The sequence below is a fragment of the Podarcis pityusensis genome (assembly GCF_964106645.2).
Source record: "Podarcis pityusensis genome assembly, chromosome: 11".
Lineage (NCBI taxonomy): Eukaryota > Metazoa > Chordata > Lepidosauria > Squamata > Lacertidae > Podarcis > Podarcis pityusensis.
The window spans coordinates 45,959,783-45,977,435 of record NC_138036.1 but is presented as its reverse complement, the minus strand read 5'-3'; the positions used below and the strand labels follow the sequence as shown (position 1 = coordinate 45,977,435).

The 17,653-nt window shown below is 42.3% G+C and overlaps 1 protein-coding gene across 2 annotated transcripts in view; it reads right to left on the bottom strand.

The window, feature by feature from the left end:
• PRR16 (proline rich 16) overlaps nt 1–17,653 on the bottom strand; it is a 157,984-nt gene that overhangs the window by 120,786 nt on the left and 19,545 nt on the right. The gene's annotated exons all lie outside the window — the stretch shown is intronic.

The window sequence follows — 17,653 nt, the reverse complement described above, 5'->3', positions numbered from 1 at the left end:
TAATCCTCTCGACGGCGAGCGAGCGGCGCTGGACGGGATGTTGCACGGAGCGCGTGGCGCGGGGGGGGGGGGGGAGGGAGAAAAAAAAAACCCGAGCGCGGCTCTTTCTCAAACTGCCTCCCGCCTCTGAGGGGAAACGGTGGGGGGGGGGGCCTTGCGCGCGCGCGCGTGTGTGTCGGCTCTAGAACCCACCCGCCCCTTGCGACGGGATGGTTTCGCCCAGAGTCACTCTGGAGAGGCCTCGGGAGACTGTTCATTTCCTCTGGCGACGCGGGGAGAGGTGTAAGTGCGTGAGGAGCCAAGGGAGGCGGAGGAGGAAGGAGGCGGCGATCGTCCCTGCGCAAGACCCGCTGCTTCCCGCCCGCGTGTTTTGCTTTGGTTTTTTTTTTTTAGGGGGAGGGGATCGCTCCGGTCTCGCTTGCTCGTTGCGCGCGCTCCCCGCTTAGATCCATTGGCTGAGAGCATCTTGCGAGCGGATCGGGGCGGAGGAGATCGCAGGCTCCCTTCCCGCGTTTCTCTGGCGGCGGAGAAAGGGGGAAGAAGGCGGAGAGGGGGAAATGTTGGACTCGTCGCCCAAATTTGGCGCCACGCTTCTCTGTTTCCCCCGGAGCGGCGGCCAGATCGCGGGAAGAACTGCCTCTAAAACTTCTCTCGATGCCAATGCCGGGATCGCGGCGCAACAGCTCTGCGGGGGATCCCACTGGCCATTATTATTATTATTATTAGAAAAGGGGAAGGGAGGGATGCAACTACATTTGAACACTTGCAACAAGGGCGTAACCGGGGGGGGGGGTGCAGCTGCCTCCCATCAAGCAAATAAATAAAAACACTTAACTAATCCAATTGTGTCGCAGGTAACTCGGTTCTGCACCCCCCCCCCAACATATAGCCTACCCCCTTCCCAAAATAAATCCTGCCTACACCCATGATTTGCAAAGAAATTCAGGAACAGGGCGAGATAAAGAAGACCCAGGCGTGGGTGAAGGGACAAGTTGCCCCCTCCCACAAAATCAAGTAAATAAATAAGCATTCTTAACTAAAAGCAGAAGTTGTAGAAAGATTTTGACAGATTTTTTTCTCAGGGTAATTCAGCTGTTGTTGAGACGTTTCATGCTGAATCTGCTAGACAAAGCCAGGAAGAGGATGATGACAGGTGGGTTGTCCTGCCCTGCCACCCAACATAAATCCTGGCTATGCCCATAGACCATAGGAGCCAACTCTGAGGGGTCTTCACCCCCCAAAGGGGCGCCACCACCACTCCCAGTTGATGGGCATTGCCGATCAAATGGTTTGTGTGGCTGATAATGCAGGGTGGAGCTTACCTGCCCCCCACCCCAATATTTTATTCAGGTTGGCACCCCTGCCATGGACCCAGCCTTGAAGGCTGGCCAGTCATATTCTGTAGGTTTCAAATGGCATTTTGGATTCCTATAAGGAGCCTTTTCGGTGGAATTCATAAGGAAATATAGGCTGCTGTGGAGGCATCAAAATAGTAACTCTAGTCTTGATAGTAGCCAAGTGAAATGTTAGCAGGAAGCCCCTGTGACGTTAATTCCTATATGTCCGAGGTTCCCAATGTGGGGCACAGACCCCACAGGAGGGCAATTTGATTTTTAAGGGGGACAATTCGAGAATGAGTTATTAACAGTTAATGGCCTTTTAGGCTTCCTCCACGTGAATAGGGGTTCACTTTTTGAATAATAAGAATTATATGTCACGGCGGGTGGGCATCAGGATTTTAGAGATGCTTAGGTGGGGCATGGCCAAATAAAGGTTGGGAACCACTGCTATATGTGAACTGTAAGTGGGGGAGAGATAAAAAAATTGGTCAATGTTAAAAATGGATAATATAAAAATTGGTGCTATATAACGAAGGAATGGCAAATGAGATGCCACCGAAAAACTGTGAGGAACATCTGAAGTGCTCTGATGAGAACTACAGAAGGGAAACTAGGATACAAGTGGAGAACAGGACAACAGCTTCCAGGAAACTGGAAAAATACCACAAGGAAATAGGACCTGGATAAATGAAATGAAACAGCTGTTATAGAAAGATAAGAAAATGCAATGGGGAAGTTTGCTTCTATCTTCAAAGTATTAGGACTTCAGAAATTCAAGGAAATGGGAGGTGGGATCATTTATTAAGGTAGAATCCTCTGTGGGGTTCAACCTTTTTTCCAAACATAACAAGATGTGTGTGCAGTTGTCAGAGAATTACATTATAAATGATTGTATTCAACTTCATCACAAAATCCTGGAGAAGGGTCTTAGCTCAGTGGTAGAACAAATCACTTGTATGCAGAAGGTCCTTGGTCCAATGCTGTCACATCACCGAAGCTCCCACCACTACCACCCCCTCTGAATTTCTGAAGACGCACAGAAGAGTCACTACTTTTCAATGCTGAGAATACCAAAAAAGCTTCCTATGTTCCTAACAGAATAGTTCTATTTAGACAAGGCGGCTCAGTAACCTGCACCTTACCTGATGCAAAGAGTAAATTACTAAAATATTATCAACATTAAATATTTATTGCCACATTCTAGGTTTTTTTACTCTTGCACAATCCTAAGAGGCGTTTTGGAGAGCAGTGGCTTGTATTGATTTGTAGTAAAATTGACTGTAAAAGACTCTTCCACATGTCTGCTGGGGATCGTATATTTTTCAAAAAAGGTTACAATTGCATAATTTTGGTTCTCAGTGAGAGTTAGTAAATTTGCTACACTGTATTCGCGGTCATCTTTAAACAACTATAGTCATTCTGACTGCATTGAGTTGCCCCGAAATCCCCCTCAGACACTAATTCCATAATTGAAAATCCAGACGTATGGCAACCCTAAATCAGAAGTAAATCCCACAAAGACTTCAATCCTTTGCACTTAGTTAGAAGTAAGTCCTACTGAACTCAGTAGAGCTTACTTCTGAATAGATATGTATAGCATTTTGTTGCTGCTTCAGTATGGCTCTTTCCCAAGAAAGTATGAATAATTGGGTACAATTCTCCTACTGACTAATATAGTTCATTAGATGACTCCCCTCATTATAGAGCTGGTATACACACACATACAAAGACAGATGTGCATATTTCTGAGGCAACCTATAATTCCATGTTGAAATTTCGAGTAGCAATTTGAACACAAAACAGCTATTGAAAAATATTGATTGATTCGTTGACATTTTTTCTGATGCGCTCGAAAGATCTTTAAAGGACAAAATGGCCATGATCCAAACTGCCCTCCTGCAGATTGTCTTGCAGAAGGCAACAGAAGAGTCAGAACAGGCAAAAGAAAGTACCACAGCACAAAGGTTAACTTTGCGATTTGCCCCCACAAGTTGTAGCGGCAGCTTTAAACTTATATGGCTTTAAAAGAGGATTAGGGAAATTCATGGCGGATAAGTCAACGGCTACTAGCTATGAGGGCTGTATTTTGGCTACATGTCAGAGGCAGCATGTCTCTGAATGCCATTGGATTTGAATCACAAGTGAAGACAATACTGGACTAGATAGGCCTTTGGCCTGTTCCAGCAATTTCATTATTGGGTTCCTAAAAGTATCAAAAAGCTCACCCCCAAAATCTGTTTAATGAACACTCATTAAGTATATCTTGTACACAACATACCGTTAACAGCTGTGATCTCATTAGCTTACAGGATCTAAGCTAAGCAAAGTTACTGCTGATCAGTAATTGGATGTTTGAGACGCTGGTAAAGCAACCCAGCTGATGAAGTGTTTGTTTCAGTAGCTTCTTAGTTGCCACTTTTACAAAGCAAGAATCAATACTGCATCTTGCAGCGATGCTAATGAATCATGTCGCTGCCAGAAACTTTTTCTGAAACCTGCATTGCGTAAGCAACCCAAACTCCCTGTTTTCTATGTGGGTGATTTTAAAATAAAATAATTATTTTTAAAATGCTTTGGAGCAGTGCACAAGACTTCACAATTAATCATGATATATATTGTATTCAGTGCTATTTCTCTCGAAAAAGAGGTGCTGGAACTCATCATGAATGCCTCCCTTGTTCTCTTATAATGGCAATGGCACCCACTTCAGAGGTGCCAGAACTGAGTTCTGGTGAGTTCCAACTGAAAATAAGCCCTGGTTGGTTTAGAATTATTAGTATAAATTTTCGTATAAGGGGTGGAAGCAGCCATTTACTTATTTTACCACACTTTTCTAGCTATTTCTTGCATCTCTGCTGAAAGACCCACTCATCCTGGCAGAAGGTAGAGTTTTTTATGCAGTAAAAAATTACAATAAAAAAAATCAATAAAATTTCACAATTTGAAACAGAAGAAAGATCTCGAATGGACTGTATAAAACTTGCCAATGGATGATTCTTATATTCTTGAGCTGTTTAGCACCATTGGGTAAGTACACTGAACCAAAATGGATCTTACATTATTTAAAATGAAGGAGGGTAATTTTTGTTTTAAAAAGGCTTCTTTGAGACCTACATGGTGAAAAGTGGGAAATATTTTTTATTTTTTTTTACTAATACAGCAATCGGGTTTCCTTTTCCAAATGCTATTTGAAAAGGACACAGCTTCACCTTAGGACAAAGGTAAAATCACAAAATACAGGGGGAGTAGGTTAAAAAAAAAAAAGGTAAAGGATCCCTGGACAGTTAAGTCCAGTCAAAGGCGACCATGGGGTTGTGGCGCTCATCTCACTTTCAGGCCGAGATCCACAGACAGCTTTCCGGGTCATGTGGCCAGCATGACTAAACCACTTCTGGTGCAACGGGACACTGTGATGGAAGCCAGAGTGCACAGAAACACTGTTTACCTTCCTGCAGTAGCGGTACCTATTTATCTACTTGCACTGGCGTGCCTTTGAGCTGCTAGGTTGGCAGGAGCTGGGACTGAGCAATGGGAGCTCACCCCATCGCGGAGATTCGAACCGCCAACCTTCTGATCGGCATGCCCAAGAGGCTCAGTGGTTTAGATCACAGTGCCACCCACGTCCCTTTTCCAGGAAGAGTACCAGAGGGTGGCAATGGTAGAATAGCCCTTTTTTAATCGAATGCATGCCCCAAGGATGCCTGTTTGGCACTTTGGCATAATTTCACCACAAGGTAAAGACATTTTTGTTTTCCCAGGCATTGGGCAGCAAAAATTGTATGATATTTCACTATTGTTGTTCTTCATATACTTTTGTGATTTTCTGTAGGGAGGGGGTGGCGCTGTGATCTAAACCACTGAGCATCTTGGGCTTTCCAATAAGAAGGTTGGCATTTCGAGTCCATGCAACAGGGTGAGCTCCCTTTGCTCTGTTCCAGCTTCTGCCAGCCTAGCAGTTTTTTCAAGATGTTTGCAGACAAACACTAGCTCCCTCGGCCTGAAGCGAGATGAGCGCCACAACCCCATAGTCAAGTTTGACTGGACTTAACCATCCAGGGGTTCTTTACCTTTACCTATGTGATCTTCTCATTTGTAGCTTTATTTGGTTACATGATAAGGGATCTGTTATTTTGTAAAAAAAAAAAAAAAAAAATCCTGATTTGACTTTACTGTAAACCACCCTGAGCTTGCGCAAAAGGCGGTATGTTAAAACGTCTAAATAAATGTTGGAGACACAAAGCACTTGAACTCACATAAGAGTCCGCAAGATATAAAAATAAGTGTTTCATCGTGGTAGCCTTAAAGAATTATAAGCATCCAAAGACAAGCCCAGAAGAATGCCTTATCAACAGTTCATTGACGGGAAGTCTTGACAACTCGACACAGAGCATCAGCCTAATATATTAGTAAAACATAAATATCCCTGAGTTTCTAAAAGTGTCAGGTTTTAAATAGCTTATGTTGGAGCCTGAAGGACCATGAATAGATTAACTCTGTTATTTCCCAGCTTTTAAAATCTTAATACTCTATCATAAAATATACACTGAAACATCTGCTTGGAAATTTGGCAAAATATCCTGCTTTGTGTTGACACAACAGGTACCTATTTATGCCCCATCCAAATCCTCTTATTCAGAGATGGCCATTAGGTGGTGTGAGGAAGCCACCTCTGGCACTTGATTTATCAGCAAACTTGTTACTTTTAAATTTATTATTTTTGAATTCTTGGTTTTGGTGACAAATTCATGAGGGATTTTGTGCCCCACTTGCTAAATAACTTGGCCAGCCCTTCGGTAGTATGCAATGGGAGCGGGGAGGGGCAAGAATTTGCTATTCCACCTTTGGCACCAAAATGTATTGGGACAGCCTTGCACTTATTTATTGGAACTTTATTGTACTTGTTTATTGTACTTAGATATTGACAAAGGAGATATTTGTGGGGGGGGGGGTACATGTATCCTGCAACCCTTTGCACACTTACCTGGAAGTTGCATGCTGGAAATGTAGGTCTGCACATTTAAGGTTGATTAAAGTGACCCACCCAACACAAATTCCACTTTACAAAACTTGGACTTTTTGCAGCTCAGAAAGTGATGAGAAAAAATGCATTAAAAAGTGTGAGACTGAAGGTCGATTGACAGGAGAGTGTATAGCCCCTCCACAAACAAATCCGGATGAATGCTCATTGTCATATAAACTTGCCACAAACAAATTAGAACGAATGTTCAATAAAGAGTGGACATAATCTAGCCTCCCCAATGTGCAAGCAAATAAGGATGAAATCTGGAGATACCCACAGGCTATACGGCATGTAACTTGGGAGCAGGAAGAGATAAATGAAACCATTATTATTATTTTTATAGCAATGATGACTAACTGCAGCCTTTATGTTCACAGGCATGATCATGGTTCTTGGGATGGAGGCAACTAGGAAAGGACTATTGCCTTTATTTCCTGTTTGTGGACTTCCTGAGGGCAGCTGGTTCACTGCTATAGGAAACAGGATGATGAATTAGGTGGGCCTTTGAACAAATTCATGGAAAAAAATCTACACAAGCTGCATTAAAATGAGTGGCGGCTGTGCAAGGTTCCCTTTTATTACAATGGAGCCCACGTAGGAGAATTTCTCAGTGGATTGTGTATGTGTGTGTATTAATTTTAAAAGGACCTTAATTGACAGAAACATCTCCTAAACATCTTGCCACTGGTTTGTTTTTGTTTACTGCATAACTGTCAGCTAGCAAACGTCTTCTTTTTCTCCCCAAAGAGAAATTGGTTGGTGTCAGATGCAAACTATTTCCTGTGAAAAAGTATCCTTTTACCACTGGCATTCACTTCAGTCATACATTATTGCAAACATCTGGAGCTTTGCAGAGAAACCCAGCCTGGATTCAATCCAAAACCAGCACAATCAGGGCAGGCGGAGGGGAAAAAAGGATTGAATGGGTAAAAACAGGAAAAGGATGTGGGAAGAAAAGGTAAAACGTTGAATCATTATTGAGAGAAGAGAGGGGAAACAGAGTTTGTTCTACTTAAAAACAAACACGGTCGATAAACATGCCATCTCTTGTATTTAGTTCCTTTTGCATCATTCACTGTTAGAACAGCTCGTGGCAGCAGTATGCACAACATAAGAAAAGGATTCGAACATACACTTCCCATTCACTTCCATTCAGCTTCTTTTTCTATGAGTTCCCAACATCTAAATCATTTTTAAAGATGTCATGCAAAATTCACAGGAATTCCTGTAAGGGCCACTTTCTGCAAATGACGACTAATGAATGGAAATCCCCTTCTCTGAGAATGCGCATCGCATCGCGTCTTGCAAAGTGTTTCCAGATGGGCGTTTATGGTGGGATCAGTGCTGCTCGTGCTTGTTCCTCTCTCACGCAACAACACTGGCAACGAAACGCCACCCTGCATTTCATTTAACCCAGATTTACCCATTGCACAGGAAATCTCGAAGCTTCTAAAAGCTTGTTGCCAACAACCCATTTGTGATATCTAAATCACCCATTTCATGTTGTTGTTGTTGTTGTTTAGTCATTTAGTTATGCCTGACTCTTCGTGACCCCATGGACCAGAGCACGCCAGGCACTCCTGTCTTCCACTGCCTCCCGCAGTTTGGTCAAACTCATGCTGGTAGCTTCGCGAACACTATCCAACCATCTGGTCCTCTGTCATCCCCTTCTCCTTGTGCCCTCCATCTTTCCCAACATCAGGGTCTTTTCCAGGGAGTCTTCTCTTCTCATGAGGAGGCCAAAGTATTGGAGCCTCAGCTTCACGATCTGTCCTTCCAGTGAGCACTCAGGGCTGTTTTCCATTTCACAGAACCATAGAATTGTAGAGTCTGAAGGGGCCCCAAGGATCATCTCTTCCAAGCCTATCTGTAGTAGTAAACCTCTATATGGAAGCTTAATTGTCTTTATTAAACCCTCAGTATGCAAAGTACTATACAGTTTATATGCCATTCCCATGTGACAAGGATGAGAAACCTGAGGCTCTCCTGATATTCCGTTATTTCTGACCACCGACCATGCTGGCTGTGGTTAATAAGACTTGGAGCCCAACAACATCTGGAAGCTCATAGGTTCTCCAGCCCTGATCTATGGAGACCACTATTTACATTTTACAAGTAGGAACAAGCAACACTTGAATATGCCTTTCAGCAAAGTCTACTAAATTCCACATGCTGGTCAGGCAGTTAAATCTTGCTTCAACACTGCTGCCAGGACAGAACCTCCTACTGCACCTGAAGGCAGTAGGTTAGCTCACTGAGGGGCACAGGACAGGACAACATCTAATGTTTGCTCCCTGACTGTCAGGGGCTGGACTGAGGAGGAATGGTGGGGACTGCCCCCTTCCCTTCCTGCACCTTCCCGAGAAGAGGAGGACAGTATAGATTTACAACAGTGGTTTGCAGAAGGTCACAGTTCAGAGGCTGCAGAAGAGGGAAGCTGGGAAATATTGAGAGAGCAGCAGGAAGAAGAAGAAGCACCGGGGAGAGACAGACAACAGACTCAGTGTCTCTAGAAAGCGTTCCTGACCCCCCCCCCCCCAGGACCCGGCATGCATTGAGAGAGGTAGAACAGAAAGCTCAGAGGCAGAAAGCACAGATCATCCAGCACAGGGGTGATGTAGAATAGGAGGGACTGAGGCAGGGCCAGATTTAGTTTTGATGAGGCCCTAAGCTACTGAAGGTAATGGGGCCCTTTATATGTCCAGCTGTCCTTTGTCAGCAACAAATTGTTGCTGTTCTTTGTGTTGAATATATGCTATATAGTAATTTATGGACCTAATAGGTATCTAAAGCCATCTTACTAGATTCAAGTAGGTAGCCATGTTGGTCAGCCTTAAACAAAATAAATTTTATAATTTCTTTAAAAAGATAGTTAAAAAGACACTTCTTAAAAAATCTAAAAACTCCCTTAAAAGAATCAAGTCTTCAAAAAAGTTATATGATCTAAGAAAGACTTTAAAAGAATCCTTCCAAAAGAATTTTAAAATTATAATGTAGCACCTTGGAGACCAACTGAGTAGTTTTAGGTATAAGCTTTTGTGTGCATGCACACTTCTTCATTTTATTTGTTTTTTTATCTTATATTTTGGAAGTATACATACAGTTTTTCCCCCTTTAATTTTTTTTGGGGCCCCCAAGAGAGTGGGGCCCTAAACTATAGCTTGTTTAGCTTATACGTAAATCCAGCACTGGGCTGAGGGGGTGGAACTTTACCTGGTGTGCTGTTATCTAAGAGAGACCGCATTCCTTTGTCTTTCTCTGTAAATACTGAATAAACTACTGGGTAAGAACTCTTCTTGTTTATCTGCTTCTTGGCATCCCACCGTAGGAGGGATAGGATTCCCTGAAACCTGACACTAACCTTCGCCAAAGGCCACCACCTCACTCTGACTCATGGTAGGCCTAGTCCTGAAGATGTCATTTAGTAAAAGGGATACATTTATGTTCTATAATGTACCACTGCAGGGAATTTGAACTTAACTACTCCTATGGGCACAATTTATCTGCCCATCACATGAAAATGAGGAATTTGTATTGGGACCAAAATTAATAAATTCAAATCCTTATTTATATGCATTTTAAACGCAGAATTTACCAAGACTAATGCTTCTACTAATGTTATTACATTCACACTTGCCATAAGTAAACACTGTTTTATCTATGAAGATGTGAGGCACTTTGATGCTACGGAGGTGCCCTGCATTTTTATCAATGTTGTTCATGTTGCTAAAAACAGATTTGGTTAACGTTCCGTCTAGTTGTGTTAGTATTTGAGGTTATGTCCTTCCATTTTAAACCAACACAGAATGGTTCTGAGAACATTTCTGTGGCAGCAATAATTTTTCCTATCTGGACATAAATAGCTGGATCTCATGGTTGTTGGCCCACGCTCATTCCTAATAAGCTCTTTAGCAATGAGGAACTCTTACTCTCTCCCTCTCAACATGAGATGAATAGAGGGTGAGCAAGTGCAAAAGTATCACTGACATTAATGCAGGAGCAGAAACTCATAAAGTTAATGGAATTTAATGTACTATAAAGTGGTAGATGTCAAAATAGCCCCACAAATCATAAGAGTCTATTTGGTCTTGGACATACTTTCTTTTTCAGTTCTGCAGCAGGGGTAATGCATATCCCTAACTTTTAGTTAAAACCATAATTGCGGGATGGTAACCAACCTACTCATTGTCTGAAACCCTAGGATGCTGCTGCCAATAAGTGTAGACGATACTAGGCTAGATAGGCCAATGATAACACTCAGTATAAGGCAGCTTCCTAGGTTCACCTGTTGAGATCTGATGGACAGCAGCCTCTCCCAAGGGACATACATTCAATGGAAAGTTCCATAGAATCATAGAATTGTAGAGTTAGAAGGGACTCCATGGTCATCTAGTCCAACCAATTGCAAGGCAGGAATCTTGACTAAAGCATCCATCATCTGCTTAAAAACATCCAATGAAGCAGAGTCCACAACCTCCTGAGGGGGTCCATTCCACTGCCAAACAGCTCTTACTGTCAGAAAGTTCTTCTCGATGTTTAGTTGAAATCTCCTTTCTTGCGACTTGAATCCATTGGTTCAGGCCCTACTGTCCAGTGCAGGAGAAAGCAAGCTTGTTCCATCTTCCACATGACAACCCTTGGGATATTTGAAGATGGCTATCATATCTTCTCTCAGACTCCTCGTTTTTCCAGGCTAAACATACCCAGTTCCCTCGACTGTTCCTCATAAGGCTTGGTTTCCAGACCCTTGATTATTACGATTGTTTATTGAATTTATCTTGGTCACCACAAAAATCCACCCTGAGGCGTTGCTATTGGCATTTCAGGAGATGCTTCACTGCAATACAAATGGCAGCCTTTGAGAGGGGATTTTTTTTATTTAAAAAACTAATAATTACACAATGAAACAGTGTACACATTCATTGCATTCATGAACTTTTTAGTTTGCCCTAATACGACTGTGGTGCTGTTGCATTTGCCATTTTTGTTTGGCAGATCAAACTACTCTCCCTACAGAAAATCCTGGTGGAATGCAACCCTGACCTGTAGTAGTTACAAACATTTATCTTCATCCCAGTTTAATATCTTGAAAGAAAAAAAGAACAGAAGATGGCTCCTGCTAGATACACCCAAATGTCCATTGAGTTCAGCATCCTGTTTTCTACAACGGTTGATAAAATACCTATGGGAAGTTCCAAAGAGGAGTATGAGGGCAGTAGCCATTTCCTGCTGTTGTCCCTCGGCATGGTGCCTCTTGTACATTAACAGTGCGGAAGCAGTGCGGAATGTACAGTTTGTAGCTTCACTTCTCTCAGAGAATGGTGATGGTGAAATTTTGCCTGTTAAGCAAATCGTAATGGCACTCTTCAGTTCTGGATCTGAGGAACCATTACATCTGCCTAAGGCTTCCAAGGAGATGCAGGCCCCATATTGTTTAGAAAGTTGGTGTAGAATAAAACTGGGGAAAGGTTTATCCCACTTCCGAATAACAGATATGCAGCTGTCAACATTTAACATTGGTATCATTTCTTCTGTACAGTACATAGTCTATATCCAGTTCATGAAGAATGATGATGTAGAAATCGTAACGAAAGTAAGAAGTGCAAAGAGATCAAAGCAGAATATGGAAAGCAGTTCTTTTTGAAATATGGACAAATCCAATTTCAGAGGTGATTTGCAGGGCATGTATATCTACACCCCACTGCTCTCACCTTCAGGTTATCAAACCTTGTCAGACTTGTTCATATCATCTCCAGGAGCTGATGTTTGAAGAAATCATCAGCAAAATGCATCTGAAGGAACAACGTCTCGCATCCATCCCACATCTTCATGAGAATAATGTCTGCCAAGAACAAGAATCATGACATCAATGGTGAGATTGTCTTACCTAACAGGAAGAGATGTTTTATGAATAGTTTGCATTTGATGCATCTTTCATCATGAAGATACAAACATACGCAAATTTGCTTGTAAAGAGATGACTCAATGGAACTTATCTGTTCCATCCAGGCTGTTTAGGAATATGTCTCCCATGTGATTTGCAAGCTTTAATATGTATACCACCTCTAATAGGCAGGGGAAAGTGAAATATTATTGCAGTACATTTCATTTGTTGGATAAAATGTAAATACCATGCTAAGTCTGGAGTCTTATACCAACTTGCCTGTGTCCAGGGCAGCTGTCTACCAGCTCCATCTGGTACGCAGGCTGAGACCCTACCTGCCTGCAGACTGTCTCACCAGAGTGGTGCATGTTCTCGTTATCTCCCGCTTGGACTACTGCAATGTGCTCTACATGGGGCTACCTTTGAAGGTAACTCGGAAACTACAACTAATCCAGAACGCGGCAGCTAGACTGGTGACTGGGAGCAGCAGCCAAGACCATATAACACTGGTCCTGAAAGACCTACATTGGCTCCCAGTATGTTTCCAAGCACAATTCAAAGTGTTGGTGCTGACCTTTAAAGCCCTAAACGGCCTCGGCCCAGTATACTTGAAGGAACATCTCCACCTCCATTGTTCAGCCTGGATACTGAGGTCCAGTTCCGAGGGCCTTCTGGTGGTTTCCTCACTGCAAGAAGTGAGGTTATGGGGAACTAGGCAGAGGGCCTTCTCGGTAGTGGCACCCTGTGGAATGGCCTCCCATCAAATGTCAAGGAGATGAGTAACTATCTGACTTTTAGAAGACATCTGAAGGCAGCCTTGTATCGGGAAATTTTTTGATGTCTAATGTTTTACATTTTTTTATGCACTGTAAGCTGTCCAGAATGGCTGAGGAAACCCAGCCAGATGGGTGGGATATAAATAATAATAAAATGATGATGATGATGCCTGGGACTATGCTCCATTGAACTCAGTGGGTCACAGGGCCAGCCTGCTCATGAGGTGGGCTGAGGCAGCCGCACTGAGTGTCAGAATCCCATGGGGCAGTGCCCCTGTGAGTGCCCTTCCTGCCCCTACCACCACTGTTGGAGAAGCAAGGAGAAGTAGCAGCAGTGGCTTCCACCAAGGTCTTGTGAGATCTCACAGAACTCTCATGAGATCCCCACAAGTTCCCCATGATCTCTCTGGAAGCAGCCACTGTCATGTGACCTTGGTAAGCGAGGCTTCAGCTGAGGGGTAGTGGTGGCACCTTCCCATTTCGCCTCAGGTGGCAAAACAGGATGGTCTGTCCCCAGTGGGTCTTATTTCTGAGTAGACGTGTATAGAACGGCACTGTAAATGTGATCAATCCTCATAAACTACAGACCACACATTTATGATTATGCTCAGTTTGTCTCAGAGCTGTTAAATAATTTCCGACCTGTTTTAATTTGATTTTTGTGTGTGCCCGTCCTCGCTGTTTGTCCACTATTGGAGAGAGGACATATTAGCAACTGTGACACTGTAATAAGATTAAAGTTCATTTGGGTTTGCCCAGCTAATCTCACTGGTGCCTAAAGGAGACCTAATCAAAATTATATACTGTATATTAAGTTGCCTATAAACGCAGACTTGCCATGGACAAATTGAATGATAATTGGAATCCATTCTTACAAATACCGTATTAGGTTAAGAGCTGGTGAATTACAATAACAACGTTATAGAATATACAGTTTTGGGTTTCCCCCCCTCCACCTTTATTTTCCCTTCTACACAGGTTCTGTTTCTCTTTTTCTTTCTCTCTCTTTTATTTACATCTCACCACGCCTGGTGCACATATAGTTATGTACTTTCTGAACTTTCAGTAAAGTTCTGAACTTTCAGTAAATTTAAGAATTTTTAAAATAAAAGTTTAAATTGCTTGATAGTGATACAAGCTAAATTAGTTGACCGCACTTGATAAGGGCTGTGCCTACTGACGATCTGACCTTTGATCAACCCATATCAAGATGGATCAAACATAAGAATATTTTCTCTATATTGAGCCCATTATTTTACTGCAGAAAATCTCCAAAATCAATAATTCCCTCTTTTTGCTTCATTAATTTGTCCTGAGATACCAGGTTGCTGTCACATCATCACTGGAGAGTTTATTCAGGATTTACAAATTAGATTTGACAAATATTTATATCGCAAAATATGCCAGGACCTCTGAGCACCTTGTGAAATAAATAAGTAGATATTCATAACAAATTATTGACTCCTAATGAAAAGTCTCTCTTCCCCAACTCTTGCATGTGCATGAGCTGCTGCACATGAGATATTCCCTTTAACAGATGAGTCAGTAATCTGTTCTGGGGATGGGGTATGAAATGCTTTGACTCAATGGCCCCACCCCTTTAACAGCCAATAAGGAGCTTTTGTTGCAGCCAATAAGGAGCTTTTGTTCTTCCCATTCATCACCTTTGTTTGTGGATGGATGCAGAAATTGGATCCTAGTGCAGAAACCTGTTTCAAGACCAGCTCACCTTTCCTGTACTTAGGTGTGATAGTACAACAGTTGTCTCTGGCTTCTGTTCATGATATGGATCAATCTCAACAAAATGTATTTGAAATGGAATCTTAAAATAGGGGGCCAACAATACGATATGATACGATACGATATCTTTATTGTCATTGTCCCTTGCGGAACAATGAAATTGAAAACTACATAAAACTACATAAAAACTACATAAAACTACCACAAAACTACATAAAACTACATAAAAACTACTACATAAAACATTCAAAACCCCCTAAAAACTCTAAAACCCCATTTTAAAACACACTATACTACAGAAACCCCTTATGCTGAGTTTAGAACCAGAATTGCATTAGCGTAGAAACTGTTTTTCAGGCGGCTAGTCCTGGCCTGCAAGACATATCTTAAGGCATTTGCGATAACATTTTTGTGATGGGACTTTTGGGTTTATTGTACTATTGACTAGATTAGCATCTATACAAAATAAATAAAATGAATTTCAAAATGCATGGCCTCCCTCTGAAATGTAGGACACATTTTGATATACATTTCAAATGTATATAGCCCACAGAACATTGGCATCTCTGAACAGATGACTAATTTCCCCTGCAAGAAAGTCTAAACAGACTCTTGAGTGATTACATAAAGCTGGACTTATTCCTTTATAATTAGTTTTGCTGTATGTCATTTAAGGGCAGATCTCCTTCCCCTTTAAGATCTCAGAGAGCTTATCTGTGCAATCTCTTTTGGAGTCTCAGCATTCACGATAGTTCTTTGGAAGCAAAGCACAGTCCAGATTTATTTTATTATATGAACTAATAACCTTTCTATACCACCCAAGAGCTGAAGCTGTCTGAGTGCCTCACAGAATAGAGGTTAAAAGCATAAAATAGAAGAAAATTACAACAGATCACAATGTAAAATTGAAGTTCAAATTAAAGCAGACACAAAATTAAAGCAAAGTAAAACAAAGAGTAATCTTTGCAGTGCAAAGATCTAAAAAGCAGGAGCACTTTTTAAAAAAAATAAAAAATGGAAGGACTAAAAAGCATTTTCAGAGTACTTCCATGGCTGATTTCAAATAATTTATTTTCTTTTCAATCAGCTTTTTATTAAGGCTCTTCATAATATATTACAATAAAAAGCAAACAAGTCTAAACCAAAATAAAAACAAAAAAAGAGAAAAAAAAGAATGCAAATTCCTCTTTCACAGGTAAGTCTTAACTCTTGTCGCTCCCCGATTGTGGAATGCTCTCCTCAGAGAGGCTCACCTGGTGCCAACGTTACATACCTTTAGGAACCAGGCAAATATTCCTCTTTACTCAGGCCTTTACTCAGGTGAGCTCCCGTTGCTCGGTCCCTGCTCCTGCCAACCTAGCAGTTCGAAAGCACGTCAAAGTGCAAGTAGATAAATAGGTACCGCTCCGGCGGGAAGGTAAACGGCATTTCCATGCACTGCTCTGGTTCGCCAGAAGCGGCTTAGTCATGCTGGCCACATGACCTGGAAGCTGTACGCTGGCTCCCTCGGCCAATAAAGCGAGATGAGCACCGCAACCCCAGAGTCGATCACGACTGGACCTAATGGTCAGGGGTCCCTTTACCTTTACTATGGCTATTAAATAATCTATGGCTTGTAGCAGTGTGGTGGAGAGGGCTGTTATTATGATGACTACTTTATTATTAGGCTGTCTGTCAGTATGCTTTTTATTATGTTTTTATCAATGATGTTCTGTGGTGTGTTTTCAGTGTTGTACACCACCCAGGGATCTTTTGATAAAAGGTGGTATATAAATTGAATTAATAATAAGGGGATGATGATAATAATGAAGGAATAATGAGGTGAAAGTGACAGCAAAGATTAGTCACTTGTTTGGGTCAATCGTTTGGGAAACCATGAGGATGGAGATACACCCCATATGTTGATATTATGGGTTGCCCTGAATGAGGGCCCTATGGGCACAGTGAGTTGGATGTGGGTTGATACCCCTAATGAGAGCTGGAGGTACCTGGTGGAGAGCCAACCAAGACAAGAACTTGGCTGGTTCTAAAAGGTATGGATCCTGAGAGAGAGTTGGGGGAGTTTTATGCTGTCTGTTGTTGCTTGAATAGTTTGAGTGGGATGTTCTGGGGCCTAGAGAATGATAAAACTATTCCATTATCTGGAGTGTGCTGCTGATGTTAACAGGTTTGTTGTATTTTTATGTAGTTAGTGGGTGATTTATCGACTAGTTGTAGCTGAAGAGATGTGGTGTGCGTTGTGATTGTGAAGAGCCTGATTGTATGGGGGGGTGTTAAAGGAGTTGCCTGAAACTCCTGTGGTTTTATGTGAGGATGTGTTCAGAAGTATCGGTGAGGTGTAGTTGCTTGGTTGCTGTGTGGGTAGCTTGTTGAGCAAACATGTGCCCCGGAAGTTGTGATGGAGGAGAAAAGGTGAGGATACCTCATAGCAAATTCTAGGCAGGTGGCAATAAGGCATTGGATGCAGGCAAGTCATCTATAAAAAGAGGACCTAGATATTTTTGGGCCATCTCCTCCTCTGGCTCTTCACCCACCCTTAAGTGATCCAGCTATTCTATCACCAAGTCTTCTGATCTGGAAGTGCTGCTACTTAACTAGGTTAGCTCATAATTTGACCACACACATCTAAAACTTGATCAAGGATAAGAAAGCCAACCTTGCACGTTTTAGGAAGACCCAGCTCCACCACTCAAGGCTTCCTCCAACATTGGCTGGAAGAGGAGAGGATGGTTCCATGGTCCATACAGTTTGCATTTCCCTAGCCAGGGTGGGGGTTGAGGACTTTCATCTGGAGTTGGGTCAGAGACAGATTAGGGATGTTGCTGGTGTACCACCCACCATGCTGCCCAGCAAACTCCCTGACTGAGCAAGCTGAGGTGATCTCAATCATAAT